The sequence below is a fragment of the Pongo pygmaeus genome, chromosome 5, assembly GCF_028885625.2.
Source record: "Pongo pygmaeus isolate AG05252 chromosome 5, NHGRI_mPonPyg2-v2.0_pri, whole genome shotgun sequence".
NCBI lineage: Eukaryota > Metazoa > Chordata > Mammalia > Primates > Hominidae > Pongo > Pongo pygmaeus.
The window spans coordinates 76,089,698-76,116,203 of NC_072378.2; the positions used below are offsets into that span (position 1 = coordinate 76,089,698).

The window sequence follows — 26,506 nt, forward strand, 5'->3', positions numbered from 1 at the left end:
TCATATGTCTCACTCAGGCAGGAAACAGATGGTATAGTAAAAGAGTAGCCAGAAAGAGTTAAATGAAGATACTATCTCATTACAGGGGTAGGTAGGATTAGGAAAATCATAAGGGATGCCAAAATGCAAAGGGACTAGCAACAGCTGAAAGCTGTTCCCATCCTTGAACCTGAATGAGCAAGGGGAGGAAAGAGTTATTAGAACATGTAATAATAGGCGCTGTGGTAGAGAGTTTATGCAGTTTCATTGAAATCTGTGATGATAGCCAGAGAAATGTAGTCACGGTCACAACTTGCTGGAGAAGAATTAGGGAGTAAATATTCTGTCCTGTCTTTCCTCCTGTCCTCTTATCTCCTGCTGGTGCCTCTCATTGTCTGAACTCAAACATCAGGGGAGCCCAGATGAGGCAGTTCATAGATGTTACCTCTCAGAGCACAAAGTAGGTTGGAGAAAGGTGTCTATCAAAGACAAATGGAAAATATCTACTCCTCTTGTCCATCAGCCACAATTCTTATCTAACAAGAAGAAAACACAGTTATATCATCACAGAAGGATATCACAAGTTTTAATCTCACCTTTTACTTAAATTAATATAATAGGGCCACCTGCACTCTTCAGATATACTAGAAGAAAAAAGGGGGAGGGGAATAAATGATCAATTTACATAAAACATAGCTGCTATTGTCCACTCTTAATGTAGTTTGTCTCAAGGATCAAGTCAATAAATAGCTCTTTGCTTCCCCAATCCCTTCTGTCTTTCTTGTACTCTCTACTAGCATGTTGACTGGTTGGCTCTTCAATCTGGCGGAATAATTAAAACTTTTATTCACAGAAGATCTAAGTCCTTCGTGGTCCTGTATTTATTAGTTCCTGTAGCTCTCCATTATCTATTGAGCATGGAAGTACCACAAGCTAACCTAGTGAATCCTCTGGATCTCAGAAATAGTAATCCTTGAGTCTATTGTGTAATTTCTTCTTGACTAAAAGGATTAATCACCACTTCTAACTAAGTGACCTTAGTTTCTGCTTAGCAGCAGGAGGAGCCTCAAATAGTCAAGGTACACTGTGGTTGGCAGAATAATGTCTCCCCCAGAGATGTCCATATCCTAATCTCCAGAATCGTTACATATGTTAGGTTACACAGGAGAGGTTGTAAATGGAATTAAAGTGGATAATAATCTGACTTTATGATAGTGAGATTATCCTGGATAATCTAAGTGAGTCCAGTGTTATCACAATGGTCCTTGAAAGTGAAAGAAGGAGGCAGAAAGGAGAGACAGAGGGAAATGTGACTATGAAAGTGTGGCTAGAGAGATGCAGCATTGCTGACCTTGAAAATGGACAAAAGGGGCCGGTCATGGTGGCTCACGCCTGTAATCCTATCACTTTGGGAGGCTGAGGCGGGCAGATAGCCTGAGATCAGGAGTTCAAGAACAGCCTGACCAACATGGCGAAACCCCGTCTCTACTGAAAGTATAAAAATTAGCCGAGCATGGTGGCAGACACCTATAATCCCAGCTATTTGGGAGTCTGAGGCAGGAGAATCACTTGAACCTGGAAGGCGGAGGTTGCGGTGAGCCGAGATCACGCCACTGCATTCCAACCTGGGCAACAGAGTGAGACTCTGTCTCAAAACAAAACAAAACAAAACAAACAAAAAAATATGGACAAAAGGAACCATGAGTGAAGGAATGCATGTAGCCTCTGGAAATCATAACAGTTAAGAAACAATTATTCTTCCTTAGAGCATTTGTAAGAAATGCATTCCTATTGGTATATTAATTTTAGCCCCATGAGATCTATGTTGAACATCAAATCTACAGAACTATAAAATAATAAATTTGTGTTATTTTAAGACACTAAATTTGTGATAATTTGTTACAGGAGCAAGGGATAATAGATATATTCTCACTTCCAATTTAATGGATCTTTGATTGTGTCTCCTAGTACAAGCATTTCTCTCTTGAGGAATAAGTACTCTAAATCCACTGAGCCCAAGGTTGGTTGCAAGGCAAGGAATAAAAAAAATTTCAGTGGGATGAGCCATTCTGGCCTGTACCCTTTGGTTTTCCGACCCATCAGTTCTGAATTTGGGGGAATAATGTCCTATATTGGTTCCTGGCTTAAGACATTTTTCATATTTTATTGGGAAATGCCTCTTTTTTTTCAGTTTTGTTTCTTAGCTGGCAAATAACAAAGGCTTCAACAGGCCACTCCATTGTTCTATCAATTCAACTGCTCCTGGAGTTGGTAGATATTTAAGACTAGCTAATACTCTCACTGTAAGCACATTTCCATGCTTTCTTCACCATATAAAAAATTCCTTTTTTAGAGGTAATATTGCTGCAGTTTATCAAGGAATCACTTAAATCTAGAAATGGCAGTGCAGTCATAAATTTTGTGGGCAGAGAAGGAGGTATAAATATTTAATATGTATCTCCTCCCAGGAAGACAAACACAAGACCCTTTCCATTGTGGAAGGAGTTCAATGTAATTAACATGCCTCAAAGTGTCTGACTGGTTTTGACCTGGAATGCTGCCATAACCAAAGCTTAGCAGTGTCCTTTGCATTTGGCAGTACGGCTACTTAGGATATTTAGACCAGCTTTGTTGAACTCATAAAGAGCTTTTATCTCTGCCTTTGCTTAGTGATTATCCTCTGAAATATGTGTAAATGTTGGTACTGAGTAATAAATATATGTGTGAATCTGATTTTACAATCAACTCCTTGTGCTATCACACTCATCTTCAAATATTCTTTTATGTGTTCTTGACCAAGTCAGACACTGCATCTGAGTAAGTGTAGATTTGTATCTCAGAGTATTTCTTCCTATAAAACAACCATATGACATGAAATTTTTTAAACTGGGAGCCTACTCTTTTATTTCTGTATTTTAGGGTTACCCTAACTAGAAAGATAATGCAGCAACTATTCATTTCTAACTGGCTCCACATTCCCATGCAGACCCATCCATATTGCTGGCCTTCACTTCTCTTCCTCTCCCCATGAGGCCATAAGTATTTATGAAGCTTATTTTTGCCTTTTGGAGTAGCTGGAGCCAGATGTCATACAGTGGGATGCTGCTCTGCAGATTAAATGTTGTGATTTGATGGATCAGTAACACCCAGCCCAGATGGAGAGTTTAGTTGACATAGTTATTTGATGTGCCATGATCCAACACTGAGTTTCTAACATTATCTACTTTTCAAATAGAGAATAGTTATGAGCAGAATATGGCATGGCCTCACTCTAAAACTCTAGGGATTTGTACCATGATTCAACTATCAGGGACTGGAAGAAATTCCACAGAACCTCTCTATCTAAACTAGACACTGCTCATACCACCATATGAATCATAGGGTCCAGGAGTTAGGGCAGCTTGCCCGTAGTCTAGACCTGCTATAGAGCCTTCTTCTTTTTTTTTTTTTTTTTTTTTCCCCCAAAACTAGAAGCCTCACTGGTTATCCAGTTAAGGGACCAGAAATTCTCTGACCATTGTACTTTTAAAATTTTTTACAATTTGGTATACTCCTATAGTGGCCTTCTACTTCAGAGGAGGCTCTTGAGAATTGTGGGATTTTCTAACTTCTATCTGGTAATGAACCAGTATAAGTTCTTTGAGATGAGAAGAAAAGTGTATTTTTAATGGACTCTATAATGACAGGGGGTAAGAGTTGTTGTTGACTTGAAGTATGATATTGAGGGTGTATTACTATCATGGACATAAGAAGGCAAGGTGCTTCTGATTATCCTTACCAAGTGGTATAGAAAATAAAAATTTTGTAGGCTAATAGCTGCTACTAGCTGCCAGGAACTGAGTTGATTTACAATTTGGTTTTTGCTGAGCAAATCTGTAGCTTGAATTGGCTTCACCCACCTGATTAAGATTACCATAATCTACAGCTGTTGTTTATAAAATGAACACATCTCAGTTTTCCAGTGGTTAAAATATGTATTGAATAGGAAAATGACATCTGTCACCACATCTACATCCTTTGAATCTTTGAAAATGGCAATAATCTCTGCAATACCCCCAGGAACACAGGGCTGATTTTTAGTTTACTTTGTTAGTGATGTGGGTGAAGGTTAGTTCTTGGGACATCCTTCTGATCCTTCCCACAAAATTAATTATTACTCCATTGGTGCTGGAATGAATGCAGGATTCTGCCAGTTGCTAAATGTATCTGTTCTCAGTATGAATTTTGGGGGTAGTAACTACAGGAAAGTTCTGTAGTCGCACTAATATTGTGAGATGAACTAAAGCCAAAGCTCCATCTGTCATCTAACTTCCATAAGCCCTAACTCTGGCCCTGTGGTCTGTGATGGCTTTTTGTTTTCTCTGGAGACTGGAAGAAGTTTGGAGCCAATATCTAATGTCTCTTAAAATGTTTGGGTTTTGATCTTCCCCTAATGCATAGTCACCTTGACACACAGCTGCAGGTCTCTCTGGGGAAAGAATGTAAAAAGATTTAAAAATATATACATTTTAGCATCCTTCGTCAAATAGACATGGCCTATTTTTAACTGGAGGAGCTTTAAGTTGTGAACTGAGAAAATCTTGAGTCCTTACTACTGTACTTGAACTTAAATTTATCTACTAAATCTAGAATTTTTCCAATAATTTTTGTCAAGAAACACCTTCATAGGCTTGGTAGTCTTGCCGTTTATTTTATTCAATGATTATGCAGCCATTGCCATAGAAGCCCACTATTCAAACCACTCTGATTACCATTTTCCCTGTGGCCTTGGTCAACCCTTCTGGCTGTGATTGCAATTACTGCTGTCTGGCATCTAGTACTCCAAGATCCTCTTATTTTCACTGAAATTAAAGAAATAATTTTCACTGCACTACACACCATCACCACTATCATCTCAAACCTGCAGAGATCTTCAAGGATGCTTGTGGCCTCTCTGAAATACATTTCTTAATATCTTAGTAAGGTTATTATCCTATGGGCTCTTCCATGAGAAGAGATTAGGAGGTGGTTGATTGGATTGCATACGATGGATCCGTTTTATCTCTCTGAGACTTAAGACTCCTTTCTCTCAGATGCCAGGGGAGTTCTGGCATCTCAAGTAACTGTAGACACTGTTGGGTCCAAGTTTCACTTACCAGTTCAGCAGATTGTTGACACTACTACCAGGTCCTTCTTTTTTTTTTTTTTTTTTTTGAGACAGCTTCTCACTCTGTGGCCCAGGCTCTAGCACAGTGGCATGATCATGGCTCAGTGCAGCCTCGACCTCCTGGGCTCAAATGATTTTCCCATCTCAGTCTACCAAGTAGCTAGGACTACAGGCATATACCACCACACTTGACTAATTTATAAATTTTTTGTAGACACAGGGTCTTATTATGTTGCCTAGGCTGTTCTTGAACTCCTGGGCTGAAGTGATCCTCCCACCTCGGCCTTCCTAAAATGCTGAGATTACAGGCGTGAGACACCCACAGTACCTGCTTGAACCAAGATATTAAGTCATAAATCCTCAGTAAATGTACTCACTCACATAAATTTGACCTAGTATAATATTTTGTCTTCCTTATTTTAATAGTTTAGGAGGACATTGCAGTACAAGTCCTACAGATACCAATTGACAAGATCTTGCCAATTTAGTCTATGTGTCCTTAAATAATATAATTTGTGTATTTTCTGAGTAATTTTGGGTTCTAAATCTGTTTATGAGCCTGGAGGCAAGGAGTGATAAGGAAGGCTCCCAAAGAGAACCTGTATGACTTTTAGAGAGAAATTTCCCAGGTGAAATCAGTGTATCTTTTTAAAAAAATTTTTTAAGGGCAGGAGGTACTGCTTTAATCAGCAAGGATGTTTCTTTCTTTAGCGTAAGAGCCATTGAAAATTAAATTGATGCCAAAACTCTGGAACTCTTTTAATTAATTAGTATGTGAAGTTGATTGTCATTCACAAGTAATTTGCTGTTACAGACAATAATATGTTCCTTTAAAGCTAACATAGTTTTCCTGATTTTCCATTTGTGCCTTTAATTTTGAATTCGTTACTTTCAATAGAAACTTTTCTTTGTGTGCTTTCTCAAGGGCAATCAGAGCAACTAACTCACCCTACAATCATGATCACCATTGTCACCCCAGTGACCATATGCTGCAGCCCATAAACTGAACAACCATGATACGAGGCTGTGCAACAGACTACCAGTATAACCTCAATGTGATCATTGAAGACATATGCAACCAAACCCCAGAATTCCATTTTGATGGCTGCTTCCTCCCTCAGGCTACTTCTGGTAAAAATTACTTTATTGATTAGGAAGCCCATCAGGAAAGAAATGGCACAACTGTAAAGGTAGAGAGAATTAAATACAGCAATAATTTGATCAAATAGTACAAACCTGCAAGATGAACAAGTTGTGGGAATCTAATGTACAGCATGGGTGATGATGGATGTGTTAGTTAATTTGGCTGTGGCAGTAATCACACAATGTGTACATATATCAAATTATTATGTTGAACACCTTGAATATAAACAATCTTTGTCCATTAAGTATTCTAAAATAAAAAAATTACAGAGACAATTTGCAAAGGTGTGGGAAGGTTAAGGAAACAAATAAATGCTTGCAAAGCAACTAGAATCTTGCAACAGCTGGAAGCTATGAACAACCCTTAGTTTGAAGATCTGGGGGCAATAAGCAGTTGTCAGAGTCTATTGCTTTAAGAGAATAGCATCCAGAATATAGCTGTGTTTTTGGGTAGAAAAATACTGTTATTGTCATGCGTATTAATGAGGACTGAAGGGAATACGTTTTCTGATTTCTTTTCTCTGATCTACTGCTAGAGTATCCCATTCAAGGATCCTATCAGAAGCCAGAGGACAAGAAAGCCCAGATGATTCAGTGCATTCTGCCCACACCTCAGGCCAGAGAAAAGTTTCATTAGGTGGAAAGTAAAGGTAGAGGGGACCAACAGAGAATATGGAGAATGCCCTATTTCAGTGAATCCAAGACATCATTGAGTGTAAGCTTCATTTGAGTTTTAGAGATATTAAAATGGGAAAAATTTGCTTTAAATGTGCATTTAAACTTAATAAAATACCATAATACAGAAATAGGCAAGGATACAAAAATTAAAATTATTTAGATGGATTAAAAAACAGCAGGCCCTTGAGGTAGTTATTTATTTTAATGGTACATTAAATGTACTATGTTTTCTGACAGTAGCAGAAAATTGAGTACTATACTTTCAAGACAGTAGCAGGGGGGAAATCCCTTGAGCAATAAAAATTTTATTGTTTGATAAAATGAAGCAAACAAATTAATCTGGAATTTTTTTCTTTAGGTTAATTTAATGAAGAATGAACCATATCGAATCTTTGTTTTAAGGTGTAATGATTCTAGTCCTAATGTGAAGTAGATCCTTAAGACAGGAATTTGGGTATGGGAGCATTTTCAGTAGAAAAAGGATGGTTTTAAGCAAGGCTAATGAGATAACCCTTGTCTGTGACTTTTTGTATTTTTATACATTAGAGAAGATTGTTATTTGACTTCATTTCTATGTCCAGCTCAAGGTAAATTTGGGAATCACCTTCATTTGACCACTTTCACCTCGGCTTTCTTAATTTTACCATTATAAGATAATAACTATAAAAATTTATCTTGATGAAAATTAAATAGTGGGAAAAGGGAGATCTAAATAGGAAGTTTGAGGAACTGCAAAATCTATACCTGCTGAGAGACTAGTCAAGATGTTGGCTTATAAAATTAATAAATTGTTGGCTGGGCGCGGTGGCTCATGCCTGTAATCCCAGCACTTTGGGAGGCCGAGGCTGGCGGATCACAAGGTCAGGAGATCGAGAACATCTTGGCTAACACGGTGAAACCCCGTCTCTACTAAAAATACAAAAATTAGTCGGGCGTGGTGGTAGGCGCCTGTAGTCCCAGCTACTAGGGAGGCTGAGGCAGGAGAATGGCGTGAACCCGGGAGGCGGAGCTTGCAGTGAGCCGAGATCGCGCCACTGCACTCCAGCCTGGGTGACAGAGTGAGACTCCGTCGGGGACTGTTGTGGGGTGGGGGGAGGGGGGAGGGATAGCACTGGGAGATATACCTAATGCTAGATGACGAGTTGGTGGGTGCAGCGCACCAGCATGGCACATGTATACTTATGTAACTTACCTGCACATTGCGCACATGTACCATAAAACCTAAAGTATAATAATAATAATAATAAAAGAAAAAAAAAGGAAAAAAAATTAATAAATTGTTAGAAGTGAGCAGAAATACAATTTAGAGAGATTTGTCACTCATCCTATACCACCAAGTACTGAACGGGAAAGATACTTTCCCACTGGGAACAAATTGCAGTGTCTTTAGAGGAAAACACAAAAGCACTCTCAGGAGAAGGAGTGTTGAAATCAAATAATAATTTTAATTTATGTCCCTTTTCATTTAAAGAACTCAGTCACATTTGCTTATTAGCTTTCAGAAAGTAGTTGTAAATTATGTTTGAATTACTGTAATCCTTTTTTTTTGTTACAAATAAATTGAGGCATAGAGAAATCGACATGTAGTAACTGCTATTGAGGCTATTTAAAGAAGGTGAATGTCTAATAGTCATGCTAGTTTTGGTGTCTGATAGCATACGGGGGCCCTTCAGATAGAACCTGTCCTTTCTAGAATCCCTATTCATAATGGAAGCTTTAGAAAGTCATATTTGTATTATGTACTCTCCTTCCTTCTCCTCATACTCAGCCATATCTGACTATATCACCAGTGGGTACATGATCCAGGGGTAGGTAGATTTTGACTGGTAGTCTGGTCAAGCAGGGATGATCTCTTTCCAAGCAACACTTTTGGTAGAAATGGTTAGAATCAAGAAATTAGAAGCAAAAGTAGAACTGATGAAACACATGTAGAGTAATTGTGGTACTCATTCATAGTATTTGCAGAAACAGCAGTAAAATAGACTTTCCAAAGAATTAAAGATGAGATCCGCCCTTTAATTCTTTTCATATTCTTAGAATTCAACCTCACTTAGTACATTAAAATACATATAACAGAATGTCAAGGGTCAGAGAGTTTATCCAATTCCAAGGCAACATATTCGCCTGCCAAAGTTCAAGGATGCTAGTCGAAGACATGAGACTCCTGGAATAGAGAAAAAGGTTTATTTATTACTTACAGCAATAGCAGTAGGCAGAGTATCAGCATTTTTGTGCTAACTTGACAAATCGCAATTCCTACAAGGTGACATTAAGGAAGCAAGATGACATCTGTGTGTGCAGTGGATAGCACGACAGAACTCTGAGCTTAGGAAACTTGAATCTTTTATAATGGGCAATGCACATACCTGTCCTTCTTTTAGGAGGCAGACCCTGAAAGCTGTAAGCAAACCTGTCCTTGCTCCAAAGGGGATACTATCTCTGTCTTCCATGACTGTTTTAAATGCAAACATCCTTAGAAAAACAGGCTAGGAAAAAGACAGTGCCTTTGCTTACAAGTTGTACAGAAACGTGAGATACCACAGAGAATTGTCTCTCAATATAGTTTAGGAGATATGGAAAGTTATTTCTTAATATATGAGATATAAAAATCAATGGAAAATATTAAGAATCTTAATCTTTGTAATACATGTAAACGTTTCATATACAGAGAAATGGTAATTAAGTTAGTTTTTTTAGTATTACCAGACTATGTACTTCAATTTATTTCTAGATGCATGAACTTATTAATGCCACTAATGTAATATGTAAGATCTTTAATCCTAAGTGATTAAATTTTGCTTTAACTTTTTTCTCTGCTTATTTCACTAAGTTTAATACCTAAGTTTTCATGTTTCTAAATTGTACATAATACATTTTAATATGTAAAATGCTTTGATTCTGAAACATACTTCTTCATGTAATGATTAAGTAAATAGATTATAAGAACGTAATCTGCATAGACATTGTTCCACTCAAGGATTCTATTGAAAGTTATATTGCTTGAATGTATAGTTGATATTTTCATTATTACTCTCTGAGTAATCCTGAGTTTAGGGTCTAATATCCAGAAATGTAGCCCTATAATTTATTAAACATCATAAAAAATTTATTTTACTATGATGAATAGATGTTATATAGTTTAGTGTATTATAATCTGTATTTCTATATATGTCTATTCAGGATGTTCTAGTGGTTTCCAAAAGAAATACAAATAATTATTTCAAGGGTATTGAGATTCTCCTTGCTGCTCAGTTTATATGAATGTATCTTCTGTTTTCAGCAACATGTACAAAAACCCATGAACTTGATTTTTCATTTTGATACAGTAGTCAATATTTTAGCATTTCTAACTAAATTTAATCCTGAAAATATGAATTTCTTTTGGGGGAAAAATGATTTAGTGGATGTAGGATTTGTCCATATCACATTTCCATAAAGTTTCTTTCCAAAATTTGTCACCTGAACATCTTCAAAAAATTATTATCAGTCCTAACAATTCCAAATGGGCTTGGCTAAAGCCTCACCTCTCAGGTGTGCATATTGTTTTTATTTATCTTAGTCATCAATCTGTTGATTTATATCGGAATGTAAGCATGTCCTGCCGTATAAACATTACTGTCAGGAGAACTTATTGTATAATAGAATATTATAGAACTTCACTCAATTCATTAAGCTCTTATACTTTATTTTCCTAGTGAGCTTGAAAGGTGTCTCCACAGTTATTCTTCTCCACAAACACAGTGAGTGTCCAAAACATTCATATCTCTGTACTCTTTCTAGGCACTCTTCTGAAGCTAGAGCCACCCCTATTATCTCATAGCTTGTTTTATTTGTTCTTATTGCACTGTCTTCTGCCTTACTAAGCAGTCAAATTATTTTTGCTATCATATAAAACTTATGTTTAGTAGCACTATTTTTAAACTGGAAATTGCTATCCTGACATCTGCCCCTTTATATAAATCAGAAATATTTCTCAGATCTCCAGAGCCCTCTTTGTTTAAAGGTAATTAAAAACTTTCTTCCAGAATTCCTACAAATGAGTCTAAGATCATTTTATTTATCTACACTTTTGAAATAAATATTAATTGTGGACATTTTTAACAGAACTTGTCTCCATTGATTACTCAAAATGACAGAATCGTTAGGATTAAGGCGAGCTTAAATTTGTTCCCTAAACAATTGAATAAATTAGGTCTCTTAATCTTTTCTAAATTGATATTTTCTAAATTGTAATTTGAATCATTCAAATTATAATTTGATTCTCATTACTGTTGGAATTTTCATTTTTTCCTAGACCTTTTCTTTCTGTTTTTCTTTTTCTATTTTTTTTTTTTTTTTTTTTTTTGAGACAGAGTCTCACTCTGTCGCCCTGGCTGGAGTGCAGTGGCACGATCTGGGCTCACTGAAAGCTCCGCCTCCCGGGTTCACGCCATTCTCCTGCCTCAGCCTCCCGAGTAGCTGGGACTACAGGTGCCCGCCACCACGCCCAGCTAATTTTTTGTATTTTTAGTAGAGACAGGGTTTCACCGTGTTAGCCAGGATGGTCTCCATCTCCTGACCTTGTGATCCGCTCCTCTTGGCCTCCCGAAGTGCTGGGATTAGAGGCGTGAGCCACCGCGCCTGGCTTTCCTAGACCTTTTAAATGGGCAGAGTTAAATAAATATAAACTCTATTTGAATCATTCAGATTATAATTTGGATATTCTGTTGAGTATTTGCTGCTCTTATATAAAGTATTGGGAAAATGTGTGGTTGGATAGCAGGCATCCTTTTTACTCTGTTGTAATGCTATGATTAAAAAACATTTTAATTATGTGAAATTTTAAACATGCACAGACATGTACAAGAGTAGTATAAGTCCTCTGTGTACCCGTCACCTACCATCAATTCAGTGACATACTTGGTTTAATTATGTCCCTATACTCAGCCCATCTGGATTGTTTAGAAACAAATTCCAGATATAGCATTTTTCATCTTTAAATACTTTACTGAATGCTGAATGTTTTAAAAAGATAAATACCCTTCTAAAAGTATAGTACCTTTCACCACCTAGAAGTAAATAATAATTCCTTAGAATAAGTTTGTGTTCAAATCATCCCAATTGCCTACTTTTTTTTTTTTTTTTGCCAATTTACTTTGCATCACTGTGGCTTTGTTTGGCATGTTCCTGTGTTCCTTGCATTTTCTGTACATAGATAGATAGATAGATAGATAGATAGAGTTTTATTAGATGCAGGTTTGATTTTTTAAATATCATGTGGCCAGAATTACTTTATGTACAATGGAGTTCTGTACTTCCATTGGAAGGTATCTAATATCTCACCATCCTTCACTTTATGATATTAGGAAATATTGATAATAACTCTTTAGATTATTTATTATAGAATTGCAAAATGGTAATATTCTAATTTTATTCTTTTTACTTCCTTTCATTAAAAAGCTGGAATACTATTATAAAGAGAAGCTTCTTATCAATTATTTGATTTAGTTACTCTAAAGTTTTGTTGATACAGAGAAGGATAAATGCTTAATTATTTCCCTCAGTGTGCCAACTTTCATCAAACTTAGTTGCTTTCCTAGAATCCTTCTAAGGAGCTGACCAAATGTACTTTTAAAATATACTTGTAAACTCATATTTGGTTTGTTTCAATCCACTGTAGTTATTATACTTATCGAGGCTCAAATAACCCCACCTATATCTAAAGGAAAACTCTTCAAGTTGAATCTCTGGTCTTTTTGATGTTTTAATATTTTTATTACTTTCTACTATGAACAGATGTCCCAGACTCATCATGTATATTTTCTTTCCTAGCCTTATAATTACCTATTTCTTTATGAGGCTTTGGTATAATCTAGGCAGTAGAGATACTCTTTACTGTTGGAATTTTCATTTCTTTCCTAGACCTTTTCAATGGACAGAGTTAATAAATTGTACCTTTTTAAAAAATAAAAAGTTAAGTTTATACTAATATTTCTGACTCAAAATTTTATTACTTGTTTTTACTTGAATTTGCTGATTTTATATTTATTTCTCTTAAACCATAAACTTTGATTTTTTTCTAATGATGCATACATAATTATTTGTTTGTCTCACCATTTTATATATAAAACAATTTCAAAGATGTTATTTTGAGTGATAGTCTTCCAGCTCTGCAGAAATTATTAAATAATGCTTATTCTTCTGAACATTCCCAGTTGACACAAACAAAAACAATCACTAAGTAGGGACTTGGAAATCAAGGACATGGTCTATAATGCCTTCCTGGCAGAGCATTAAACTTTAATTCTCATCCTTATATTCTAGAAGCCACTATGACTTTGGACCATTGGGATAAAAAAGGCATTATTAGGTCAGCTTTTAATACCTATGTTGCTCATGACTACAAGGCTATCTTTGCTTACTGTGTATAAAATTTCTTTTTTTTATTATTATACTTTAAGTTCTAGTGTACATGTGCACAACGTGCAGGTTTGTTACATATGTATACATGTGCCATGTTGGTGTGCTGCACCCATTAACTCGTCATTTACATTAGGTATATCTCCTAATGATATCCCTCCCCCATCCCCCGACCCCACGACAGGCCCCAGTGTGTGATGTTCCCCTTCCTGTGTCCAAGTGTTCTCATTGTTCAGTTCCCACCTATGAGTGAGAACATGTGGTGTTTGGTTTTTTGTCCTTGTGATAGTTTGCTGAGAATGATGGTTTCAGCTTCATCCATGTCCCTACAAAGGACATGAACTCATCCTTTTTTATGGCTGTATAGTATTCCATGGTGTATATGTGCCACATTTTCTTAATCCAGTCTATCATTGTTGGACATTTGGGCTGGTTCCAAGTCTTTGCTATTGTGAATAGTGCCGCAATAAACATACATTTCTATTTGCCAAATATTTGTTTTGTTAAAATTGCTCTATATCCTTTTGTGTGTCACCTAGTTAACTCTTTTTTCACTATAAAACCTATGAAGACAATAAACCAACCTACATATAGTAAAATACAAATTGTAGGTAGCATATAGCAAATAGTTAAGAGAGGTTGGGCTTGGTATTTATTAGAGAACTTTCAACGGACCACGTAATTTTGAAGAGAATGCTTCTTGGTCAGAAGGTAAAACAACTAGAATATTTATAAAAATTTGATATTAAAATGATGGTGAAACAACTAGAATATTTCTTCAAACATAAGTTTTCTTCCTGTGTTAATCTTCAAGCCATAGCTTTATTTTTTAATGTGGTGTACAATGGAATTCTCAAATCTAGGCAAGATGTTCCATTCAGCCATCCCAGGTCCATTATGTTGATGTTAAGAGATTTTTCTTTTTTGGATAGTTTTGAATTAGCAATTATACAACCAAAGAGAATGATTACTGCTTAATCTTGGGACTGTCATTATAAAATTAATAATCTGTCTCAGTTCTTCACTAGGGAACATTCTTTTGCTTCCTGCGGGTAAAAATAAAATCGCAAATGTGTTTAGTGCTTTCTTGTCCTTCACATTTCATTCTTTTTACATGAGAAAGAACAATTGATTTGGTATAATTTAACTGAATTTTGACTTTCTAATAATTAAACATTTAGTTTTGTGCTAAGAGTTTTTATTACTATGGTTTTATTATGCCTGATGCTCTTCATAGGCTACAGATCAATCTTTAGAGGGACTATAGAACTGTTATAGGAAAGCAAAAGTATGAACAGCAAATGAGTGATTCTGTTGGTCTTATGACTTTTCTTTCAACATTACTTTCTCAAATAAACTGAAGAAATAGGACTATAAAATTTTCTTTGTAGGATAATAACTGTAACAGCTTGATTAGTTGAATATGTAAATTATATTTTAAAAATTCATTTTTGTATTCCAAGCAAGAGCTTTTGATCACTATAGCAAAACAGAAATATTAGTGTTTTCACAACTAATAAATCACTCACATTACAGGTCCAATCCTCAGCAACACTATGATATCCTCCTTAATATATTCATCTGCTATCTCAGATATCATATTTTAAAATTAAATTTTAAACTAATTATCCAGAAAATATTACTAGAACAAATGATGATAATACCCATGGGATGAAGATGGAAATAAGACAGATTTTATTTTAATAGGGGATCAAATGTCTGTAAGTTGTCTCAAAATGGAACTCCAATTTTGAAATTTAGGTCAATAACCTCTAAAGGAAGATTTTTCCAGCTGGCGTACTTCAGATCATGTACTCTTAGCACCAATATGAACTATTTCTTTTTTCTGAGATTGAACAACTGTGGAAAAACTAAACTCATCTACATAAACTTCTAGTACCAGGATTTTTAATTGCTTCATTTTGTTTCATCCATTTTGAAAGCATATGTGTATTCACTTGATTTAATAATTTTACAATGTATACATATATCAAAACATCACATGGACCCAGAATTATATACAATTATTTTCTGTCAATTAGAATTTAAAATAAATAAATAAATAAATAAAGAAGAAGAAGAAGAACTTTTTAAAAAGTATTTTTCCTGCTCTGGCTTATGTCATACTAACTCTCAGGACTTTTTTTTAAAAAAAAGGCATCCTATACATGAGTATGACTAATTCATTTGCTAGAATTGTGCAACAATTAAGTATTTAATTTAAGAAATAGCTCATCTTTTTTTCTCATTAATAACTTGGAGGACTTGAAAAAAGAGAATTTTCTCATAATTCTCTAAACACATCGTAGACACAGCTCAGCAGTGTAATAGAAAACCACCATGATTCAGCCTTATGGTTGGAGGTAGAGATACAGCTAGTGTACCATGTGAATGGATTAGTTTAGGGGCCTTTTAAATCCAAGGAATGGGTGAGATTTAAGATAAATTATTTTGATTGAATAAATTTAGTTGAGTAGGGGCAATGGAAAAAATTAAGGTCTACAAAACCAGAAACATCCTATTATCCAATAAAGCAGAAAATAGTGAGTGATGGAAAGAACTAGAAATGAAACAATAGCTTTTTTTTTTTTTCAATTCGGAGTCTCGCACTGTCACCAGGGCTGAGTGCAGTGGCACCATCTCGGCTCACTGCAACTTCCACCTCCCAGGTTCAAGGGATTCTCCTGCCTTAGCCTCCCAAGTAGCTGGGATTATAGGCACCCACCACCACGCCTGGCTAATTTTTTGTATTTTTAGTAGAGATGGAGTTTCATTATGTTGGCCAGGTTGGTTTTGAACACCTGACCTCGTGATCCACTCACCTCAGCCTCCCAAAGTGCTGGGATTACAGGCGTAAGCCACCACTTCCAGCCTACAATGGCATATAAAAAATACTTAGGAATAAATTTAACCACAGATAAACGATGTGTATGTACACTGAAAACTAGAAAACATATATGAAAGAAATTGAAGGCACAAATAAATGAAAAGATATCCCATGTTCAGAGACTGGAAGAATTAATGTTGCTAAACTGTCCATGCTACCCAAAGTGATCTACAGACTCAACTCAATTTCTATCAAAATCCCAAGGACATTTTTTATAGAAATAGAAAAAATAATTTTAAAATTCGTATGAAACCACTAAAGACCCCAAATTGCCCATGCAATCTTGAGCAAAGAGAATAGAACTATAGTAATCAAAACAGCATGGTACTGTACAAAACAGGCATGTAGTCCAATAGAACAGAATAGAAAGCCCATAAATAAATCCTTGCATTCATGGTCAACTGATCTACAACGAAGTTGCCAAGAACACACACTTTCAACAAATGGTGTTGAAACAATTGTATATGCATACGCAAAATAAATTAAGGCCTTATCTCTCACTATATATAAAAATCAACTAAAAATAAAGACTTAAATGTAAGACCTCAAACTGTAATACTTCTAGAAGAAAATGGGATAAATGCTCCTTGACATTGACCTGGGCAAAGATTCTTTTTTTTTTGTATGTGACCTCAAAAGCACAAGCAACAAAAGCAAAAATAGATAAATGGAATCACAGCAAAGTAAAAGCTTTTGCACAACAAGAAAATAATCAACAGAATGAAGAGACAACCTATTGAATGTGAGAAAATATTTGCAATCCATACCTCTGATAAGGGGTTAAATATTCAAAATACTTAAGAAAATGAAACAACTCAATAGCAAGAACGCAAATAACCCAATTACAAATTGGGTTATTTGATTTCCTTAAGGATTTGGCAAAAGACCTAAAAAAAATTTCTCAAATAAAGATATACAAATGGCCAACAAGTACATGAAAAAATTGTTAATATCATTAGTCATCAGGGAAATGCAAATCAAAACTACAATGAGATATTACCTCATACTGTTAGGATGGCTATTATCAAAAAGACAAGAGATAAGTGTTAAGGAGGATATAGAGAAAGGGAACCCTTGTACACCATTGGAGGGGCTGTGAATTAGTACAGCCATATTGGAAAATAGTGGGGAGGTTCTTCAAAAAATTAAAAATAGAGCTATCATATGACTCAGCAATTCCACTTTTGGATATATCTAGAAAGGAAATCAAATCATTGTGCTGAAGAGGTATCTGCATGCCCACTTTCATTGCAGCATTGTTCACAGTAGCTAAGGCATGGAAAGACCTAAATGTCATGGGTGGATGGATGGATTAGGAAAATGTGGGAAATATACACAATTTTTAAGATTGAATAATATTCAGTCTTAAAAAAGAATGAAATTCTATCGTTTGAAATAACACAGATAAAACTAGAGGAAATTGTGCTAAGTGAAATAATCCAGGCACAGAAAGACAAGTACTGCATAATTTCATTTATATGTGGAATTTTTAAAAGTCAAATTTATAGAAGTAGAATGTATGATGGTAGTTACTAGAGGCTGCAGTGTGGAATAGAGAAGATGTTCAAAGGATACAAATTTTCAGTTAGACAAAATAAAAAGTTCAGTAGAGCGACTGTAAAACATAGTGACTATGCTTAAAAACAATGTAGTGTATACTTAAAAATTGCTAAGATAGTAGATTTAAATATTCTCACCACAAAAAAATGGCAAGTATGTAAAGTAATGGACAGATATATTCATTAGTTTGATTTAGCCATTTTACTGTATATATATATCAAAACATCACATTGTACAATATACAATTTTTGTCAATTAAAAATTAATTAAAAATCAAAGAATTAAAACCAAAATGACCCCCCAAACAAACATACAAACCAAAAAGAAATAGCTGGATTTCATATATAACTAGACCACAAACACATTTTAAATTTAAAACACCATAGCTAGGGTTTTGTTGGGTTTTGTTTAACAGCCAAGAGTCTAGGCCCCAAACTTACATTCCTGCTACTTAGCACAACATTTGAAATTCCACTAATAGAGATTCATTTGGAATGACAGCCAGGACAGGTTTGGAAGAAGTAAAAAACAAATTTGTAAAATTATTATTGATCTGTATGGGATTTTTTTATCTCTTATTTTTGGACTGGTAGAGTGGTTAAAGGGGTAGACGAATATAGCCTTCCTCATTTAGCAGTTTAAGCGAACTGGAGCCCAAGGATTAATATTCTCCAAGGAAGCAAATGCCAATATTTGGAGAGGGAAGTGGGAACAGGAAAAATCAAACTATTATCCTTCCTAGAAGATTTCTTAGGCATCCTGCAACAATTTCTGCTTGGCAGGCTGAAGCTAGATACTCTTAAACAGAAGATAACTTTGCATTTCACAATTAGAGATGAAAGCTTACCATACAAACAAATAGAACAAGCAGAGTTAACACAGAGGAAATGTGTTTTTTTTTTCAAAGTATAAATGTATTTGAATCTTTCTCGGTTTAACAAGGAGATTTAGAAATGTGCTTGCATTTGGCACTGAGAGTTATAGATGGGAGCAGAGGAGAAGAAAGAAAGAGGTTGCAGAGAATTTGTTTCACAAATTTATCTGTGCAGTTCCACTCATCTTTCTTGGTCAGTGATATATCCAAACTATGGCTAGAATGCACGTAAGTAGGACTGAAGCTGTTAAACTTAAAGCACCCTGCCAAAGAAACAAGTGGATATTCTTAACCATATTTAATCAATACAGAAAAGATATCTGATAGGATGATATAAGAAAAAAATCATAGACTTTTCAAGAAGATGAATGAGGAATGGCTCTTGGAAATTACATTTCACCTACATGATGCTTTTCTCTTCTGGCCTATAGTTAGGGAAATGTAATGTCTTTATCTTTTGTTACCTAGTTCTCCATCTTCCACTAGTCTTCCTTACGTCCATAAAGTCTATACTCTTTACCTCATCTATGCCATACATATCACTTTCTTATACTAGGTCTTATTGAATACAAGTAACCTTTGTTGTTTGAATTTACTCAGTTCCTGGGTTTAGATAACTTGTTTGGATACTTGTGTTCCCATGGTAAAGGATGCTGTGATATCTGAATATCTGAATCTATTTGGTTCCCTTTAAATATGGGATAGTGAGAAGTTTGGATAATGATGAATTTTTCTGAAAACTTACTTGAATCTATGTGAAAGTAGAAAATAGAGTTTAACTAGTAATCATTAATTGTGGTTCTGGAGAATTCCTAGTCCTCTTGTCAGCAATTTGTCAATGCTCGTAGTGTGTTTGCCATGTTATTGGTGGTATTGATTTCAAAACACTGAGCTTAGAGAGAAGACAGATCCTACCTGAATAAAGACTGGAATTTAAAAGCAGAAAAGCGTGTGTAGCCTGCCCCTCCCTTTGTCACCAGCCAGGCTTCTCTCTCCAGCCAGACAGGCCTGTAGGCTACTCTGAGGATGTGGGATGAGGCTCTGGGTCAGCAGGCAGGCAGTGACAAGGCTGAACTTCAGCACTGCCCCCCACTGCAAGGGGAAAGAGCAAGGAGTCTGACCTGGCCTTCTTCAGGTTCTGGGGGTTGTGGCCAGATGCCAGGAGAGGGTGGAGAATTGTAGCAGAGCAGAGACTTAGAAAATAAAACACCTAATCAACTAAATAAACATTATAAATTATATGCCAAACACTTTGAGAACTCTATGATCTGTAGACCTTGTATTTATAGGGTAGTTCTTTGAGATAATGCAACATCCACACGATGTGCTCTTACCAATCATTTAGACAATCCACATAGTAGACACAGAAAATGAATAAAAGAATTGAGTGAAGATGAAATCAGAACCTGGAAACAGGAAAAAAAATGATCAAACTTCTCAACAGGAAAAGAAAATAACATAAAGAAACTAGTAACAGCAATGCTCAGAATCCCAAATGTGGAAGAAGGAGATGAGGACATTTTATCTTTAACCCTTGAAGAGAAGCAAAACAAAGAATACCTAAAATTTCTATTCAAAATTTGTATTCTTACAGGAAAGCAAAACACACCTCTGTATAAACATGAAGCTGATGAAATCCCAGAAGGTCTCTTTACTCCTGATAACTTCTAAGAACTGGTGGAGTGGCTGATAAATTCTGTTGAAGAGGTCCTGAGAAAGCATTTTGAGACAACTGCAGTTAACACACTGTTCTGTTAAGAAACCCATCAGAAACAGATGCTAGAGATCTGTTACAGCTATATTCAGGAAGAAATGTTCAGGGAAGTAAGAGACTCGCTCTTCTTTCCCTTATCACTGTCAATATAGAGGACATAGTGGGGGAAGAGCATCACCTGTGTTGGTGAGGTTTGTCCATGAATCTCATAACATGAAAGAGGATGTTATAGGCTTCCCACCTTAGGAAGCTGATGCACAAAGTTTGGCTTTAAAATTCCACACTGTGGCAACTGAGAAGTGGGGGCTACAAATGGAGTATTATTATGGGCAGGCTTCCATTCTGTCCACTGGATTTTCTTCCAAAATGAAAGTAGTTGCTTCCAGACTTTAAAAAACATATCCCCAAGATATCTACAGAGGAGGTATCTCTTCCTTTTCTTATGTCTTAAATATGTGGTTGGTAGAATCACTGACTGTTATGGGGAGTTTCTGTTGCATTGGGAACAATTGAAGTTTGTTCCTTCTTCCTTCTTTCTTTTTTTTTTTTTTCTTTTTTGAGACGGAGTCTCGCTCTGTCCCCCAGGCTGGAGTGCAGTGGCGTAATCTCGGCTCACTGCAAGCTCCGCCTCCCGGGTTCACGCCATTCTGCCTCAGCCTCACCAGTAGCCGGGACTGCAGGCACCCGCCACCACGCCTGGCTAATTTTTTTGTATTTTTAGTAGAGACGGGGTTTCACCGTGTTAGCCAGGATGGTCTCGATCTCCTGACCTCGTGATCCCCCCACCTTGGCCTCCCAAAGTGTTGGATTACAGGCGTGAGCCACTGTGCCCAGCCTGTTCTTTTTTTCTATCAATCAATTACCACAACTGCTTTTAGAACTTGAAAATGTAATTTTTTTTCTTTTCCTGAAGAATGAAGAAAGGGGTAAAGAACTGAAGGAAATTTGCCATTCTCCATGGACAAGAGGGCAGGATGCTTTTGAAATTTTAGTGGACCTCGTGAAGGCACTTATTTTATGTTGGCATGGTACAAATAGTGACACAAATATCAGATGCAATAATCGTATAGCTGCCCAAGCATTTGTACCCTGAAGTACAGTAACAGGTTTTGATTTGTTACCATTGTTGTTCTTTAAAATGTCCTATTTTTTTTTTTTTTTTCACAAGACACTTTTGGAAAAAATCTCTAGGGGCAAATCTCTGAGGTCTTGTCTGCAGCCAGTAGCTTGACTGCAATACTGCAGTCACTCAGTAAAGTGACAGAAAAAATTGAAGTTTATAATGAGTTTTGGTTTGAGGAAGCCACAATATGACAATCCAACTTGATATTCAAATGAAATTCCCTGGGAAATTCCACAGAGCTCAGCAAGGTAACCTGAAATTCCAACTACCCTATGAGAGTTTTTATAAAGAAAACCCATGTTCAACAGTGGAGCACATTATTCAGGAACTTAAAGACAGATTTTCAGAACAGCACCTCAAAGCTCTTAAGTGCTTATCTCTGGTACCCTCAGTCATAGGTCAGCTCAAATTTTACACATCAGAGGAACACTATACTGGCATGTATAGAAGTGACTTACCCCATCCCAGTGTGCTCTCAGCCAAACTGCATTGTTGGGGAATCAAATGGAAAGACAGAGGGAAGAGTATAGAGCTTCCATCCACCATTTATGAAACTCTCCACTTGACTAAATCAAGTTTTTTACTAATGTGTATGCATTGCTGAAGGTCCTGTGTATTCTTCCTGTGATAAAAGTTGAGAATTACTGGTATGAAAATGGACAAAAGCATCTCAAAACATACTTGAGGAACCCTTTGACAGACCAAAGATCGAGTAACTTGGCTTTGCTTAATATAAATTTTGATCTAAAGCATGATCTGGATTTAATGGTGGACACATATATCAAACATTATCCAATTAAGTCAGAATTCCCCACAGATAATTCAGAAATCATTACAAATACTGAAAAGCTTCTTTAAATGGGCTTTATCTTAAATTTGATATTTGGAAGAAAAGCTGTAAGTTGTATGCAGGTCACTCAATCACTGAGTATCTCTGCCGATAGGCGTCCCATTGAATACGTTAATTACTGATGATCTTACTATTTAAATGGCTCCTGCTTGAAATCTGATGCTTTGAGGACCTATTTTTTTCTTCCAGAAGCTAGCGTTGAAAACACCCTGTTTTATGTCTGCAAGATCTCTGCTACTGGCACTCTGGAATTGTTGTAGTTAAGTCATTTTGGGTATAACATTTATTATCACTTTGGATTTGATTCTTGGATATTCAGTTATCAATCCTTTGAAGAATATATTTTGGGGAGGTGTGGGAGTAAGGATTACATCTTATAATATGTTACAATAAACCTCATAATTGACCTTTGACTAATAACAGTTTCAGGTATGTTGTTAAAAATCTGTAATTGACAGTTAAAGAATTACCAGAGTGAGAAGCTTGTGAGATCAAGAAACAAGGATTTTAGTGCAGGTTTTGTCTTTACTAAATGAACTTAAGGGAACAAGTTACAGTTAAAGTTTGAATGGAAAAGCCTGCCATTGTTGTTCCACATTTGGTTGTTACTGTTTATATTTCTTTGTTGAACCTACATCTTCATATGCTTTTTAGCAGGTGTATGTAGAACACTTTCATTTATGGTCAAGGCAGAATCAGAGGCGGTGAATACTGACAACTGACTTGTCTGTTTTCTTCTGTCTTTTTCCACGACTATATCTTCTGCCTCATCTTGATTTATAAGCAAAAGCTGGAAAACTACAAAAATAAGTGTTTTTTATTTTATCTAGAAATATTATAGAAAATATTGCTATTTTTGAAGAAAATCAATTTTGTATAATTTAATCTAAATGTAAATTTTGTTTAAAAAAGAAAAGTATTCTGTATATTGTTTTTTATTATATGTATGTATTTAGCAAGTGATATTTCATTTATTTCACCAAATAGGTTCAATTAAATTAAACTCTTTTCTCCCTATTTAAAAAATTGCAAGTGGGAAATGTCACACACACACACACACACACACACACACTCACACACACATAGCGCGAGCGAGCGGCAAGCTTTATGCCTATGAATTTTTTATTAAACAAGCCCATCAGGAATTTCCTTGGCAGTGCTTTGGCACATTATCTTCGCTACCCACTTATGAAAATCATCTATAAATATATCTATAATTCCATTGCTGATTCAGAAAGAAGTCAAATAAATCCTCAAAAGGGAAGCATATAGTGAAGATCATTAATCTAGAGTTGGGCAAGCACCATTCAAGTCCCTGACTGTTCTAGGGAACTCCATTTATCCATGGTTTGTTCAGTGAGCTTCATTTATATGGCTGCCTAGGACTATAGAGTCAAAAGACAAAGCCTAGGTCCTGCTATGTCATAAGTTTAACAAGAGAACCTCTGCATAAAGTCAGACCAGCGATGGTTACACTGTCTGTAAAATAATCAACAAGGAGTAATTACTCTTTTTTTTTTTTTTGAGACGGAGTCTCGCTCTGCCGCCCAGGCTGGAGTGCAGTGGCACGATCTTGGCTCACTGCAAGCTCTGCTTCCCGGGTTCACATCATTCTCCTGCCTTAGCCTCCCGAGTAGCGGGGACTACAGGCACCCACCACCACGCCCGGCTAATTTTTTGCATTTTTAGTAGAGATGGGGTTTCACCGTGTTACCCAGGATGGTCTCAATCTCCTGACCTCGTGATCCGCCCGCCTTGGCCTCCCAAAATGCTGGGATTACAGGTGTGAGCCACCAGGCCCGGCCAACAAGGAGTAATTACTCTTTACTGAGGTTCTCGGTTCAGGGGGAAAATATAATATCTCTTAAGACAATCTAACTATAACTCTTGTGAGATTTGTGGTCAAACCTAAGATCCATCCTACTGAAACTGAAGATGATCAAAGACAAAGAAGAAAATCTTAGAAGCACCCAGAGGGAAAAGACAGATTAAATACTGGAAACAACATTTAGATCAGCCAAATATTTCTCATCCTCAATAATGGAGCCAAAAAATAGCAAAATAACATTTTCAAAAGTGTGATACAAAAATAAATCTTAACCTGGAATAGTATAACCAAGGAAGAGGGAGATATAGAGACATTTTCAGTGAGAGTCAAACAGAGAGTTTATTACTAATGGCTCCTTACTGAAAGATATTCTAAAGGATACACTCTGAAAGGCTAGAAAATAATTCCACAATGAATATCTGTAATTAAAAAAGGAAAGAGTTACTAGAATATGTGATAAAAATGGATAAATCACCACAAATGTTGTCTGTAAAACCCAAAGCAATAGAATATGATTTGTGAAATAATAAAAATAACTAAAATAGTAGAGAATAATAGTATGTAAGTCAATACTTAGACATTAAAGTTAAATAATTTTGTTTGAGAGGATAAAAATAATAATCTTTGAAGAATTAAATATGCTTCTAACATTTTAGGGTAAAAACTAAGAGTAACTTTCAAATTCACAGAGAGAAAAAAATGGGATAGGAAAAAAGTTCTCAATCAATTCAAACAAATGAAAGAAAGAAGGAGGACATGCACATGTATTACAATTTGCCAAGCATTATGGCTCCTCTTGTTGACAATTATACTTCTCTACCATCTTGATATCAGGTTTGTTCCTGTAATTTGCTCTGACCAATGGAATGTTATTGAGGAAGCTTTCTGGGCCAGGTAATGATTTGGCATCTTCCTTCTACCTCTGCTGTGAGACTGGCAGAGGCTGCTTCTGAATCCTGCAGGTAAGGTGAGTGGAGAGACAGTGCCACCTGTGATGGACTTATAAAATGGGTGTGAAACACATCTTTGTAGTGGCAGGCTCCTGTGATTTTAAAGATTAATTGTTGCCAGAAGTGCAATCTAGCCTATCCTGACTGATAAGCGAGGAAAATCTTTCATAAAGATCTTTGGGGCTAATAGCTGTGTGACTTTGGGCAAGTCACTTCACCTTTCTGGGTCTTTATTTCCTCTTCAGCAAAATGATGTATTGTACAGACAGACAGAAAAATCTCTTGAAGATGTAAAGGAAAAAGAAAAAGAAAATATGATCCAATTTATGTGAATAAAACCTTCAAAATAATAATCATTTCAAATCATACATATGCATATCTGCATCTGTATCTACCTGTTTGTAAATGTAGAAGAGTAAATCCTGATGGATACAAACTAAATTGTTAACAGGGATTATTACTAGAAGGGGTGGGAGGTAGGGAGGAAGATAAAGAAGAATGTACTTTTTAATTCTATTAATTTATTATTTGAACATTTTACAGTTATTTTTACATATTCAGTATAATTTCTTTCGCAAAGTGCAATAAAATGGATGGTGGTTAAAAGAAAAGCGATCCATAGTGCTTAATAAATGAGAGAGAGAAATATATCTTTCAGGTTATATCAATGGTTGGATGTTAAAGTTATATTATTTCATTTGAGAGGATAAAAATAATAATTTAATCTTTGAAGAGTTAAATATGTGCCTAACATTTTAGGGCGAATAATAAGAGTAACTTTTAAATTCACAGAAAGAAAAATAAATGGAATAGGAAAAAAATTCTCAATTCAAACAAATGGAAGAAAGAAGGAAGATGTGTACATGTATTACAATTTGCCAAGCATTATGGCTCCTCCAATTAAATGTTGCCCTAAGTATTTTGTACCTTCAGGGCTATACTGATATAAATGAAGAATTGAATGGCGATTTTGAGACACTTTGTTTTATTGCCTTTTTCAATCATATTTTTCTGAAAATTAGTTTCAGAAAAAATAGTCGTATTATGCTGAACTTCTTACTTCTTAATAAGTCATTCCTTCCCAAAGCTCAAGTTGATTGAACTTGAGACTCAACCAACAATTGAGCAATTTGAAATTAAGATTCTGGTGTCCAGAGTCAACAATATCTACTTTTTAAAAAGTTCAAATAAAGTATTTTTTCTGTCTTATGTGCTGTCAGTTATACATGTACAAAAGCATTTCATGTCCAGAGTGCTTGTGAAGACACACACTCATATAGGACCTGTAGCTAGCAGTTACACTGTTACTGTAGATTTGGGGAAAGGAAGGCTGAGAATCTCATAGATAGAAGTGTGAATGTTCGAAGGTGGTTGA

General features: G+C 35.8%; 1 pseudogene; it reads left to right on the forward strand.

Moving 5' to 3' along the window:
* The window catches only part of LOC129039070 (52 kDa repressor of the inhibitor of the protein kinase-like), a 31,543-nt pseudogene extending 9,182 nt beyond the window's left edge, over positions 1–22,361 (forward strand).
* The last annotated feature ends 4,145 nt before the right edge of the window (positions 22,362–26,506 follow it).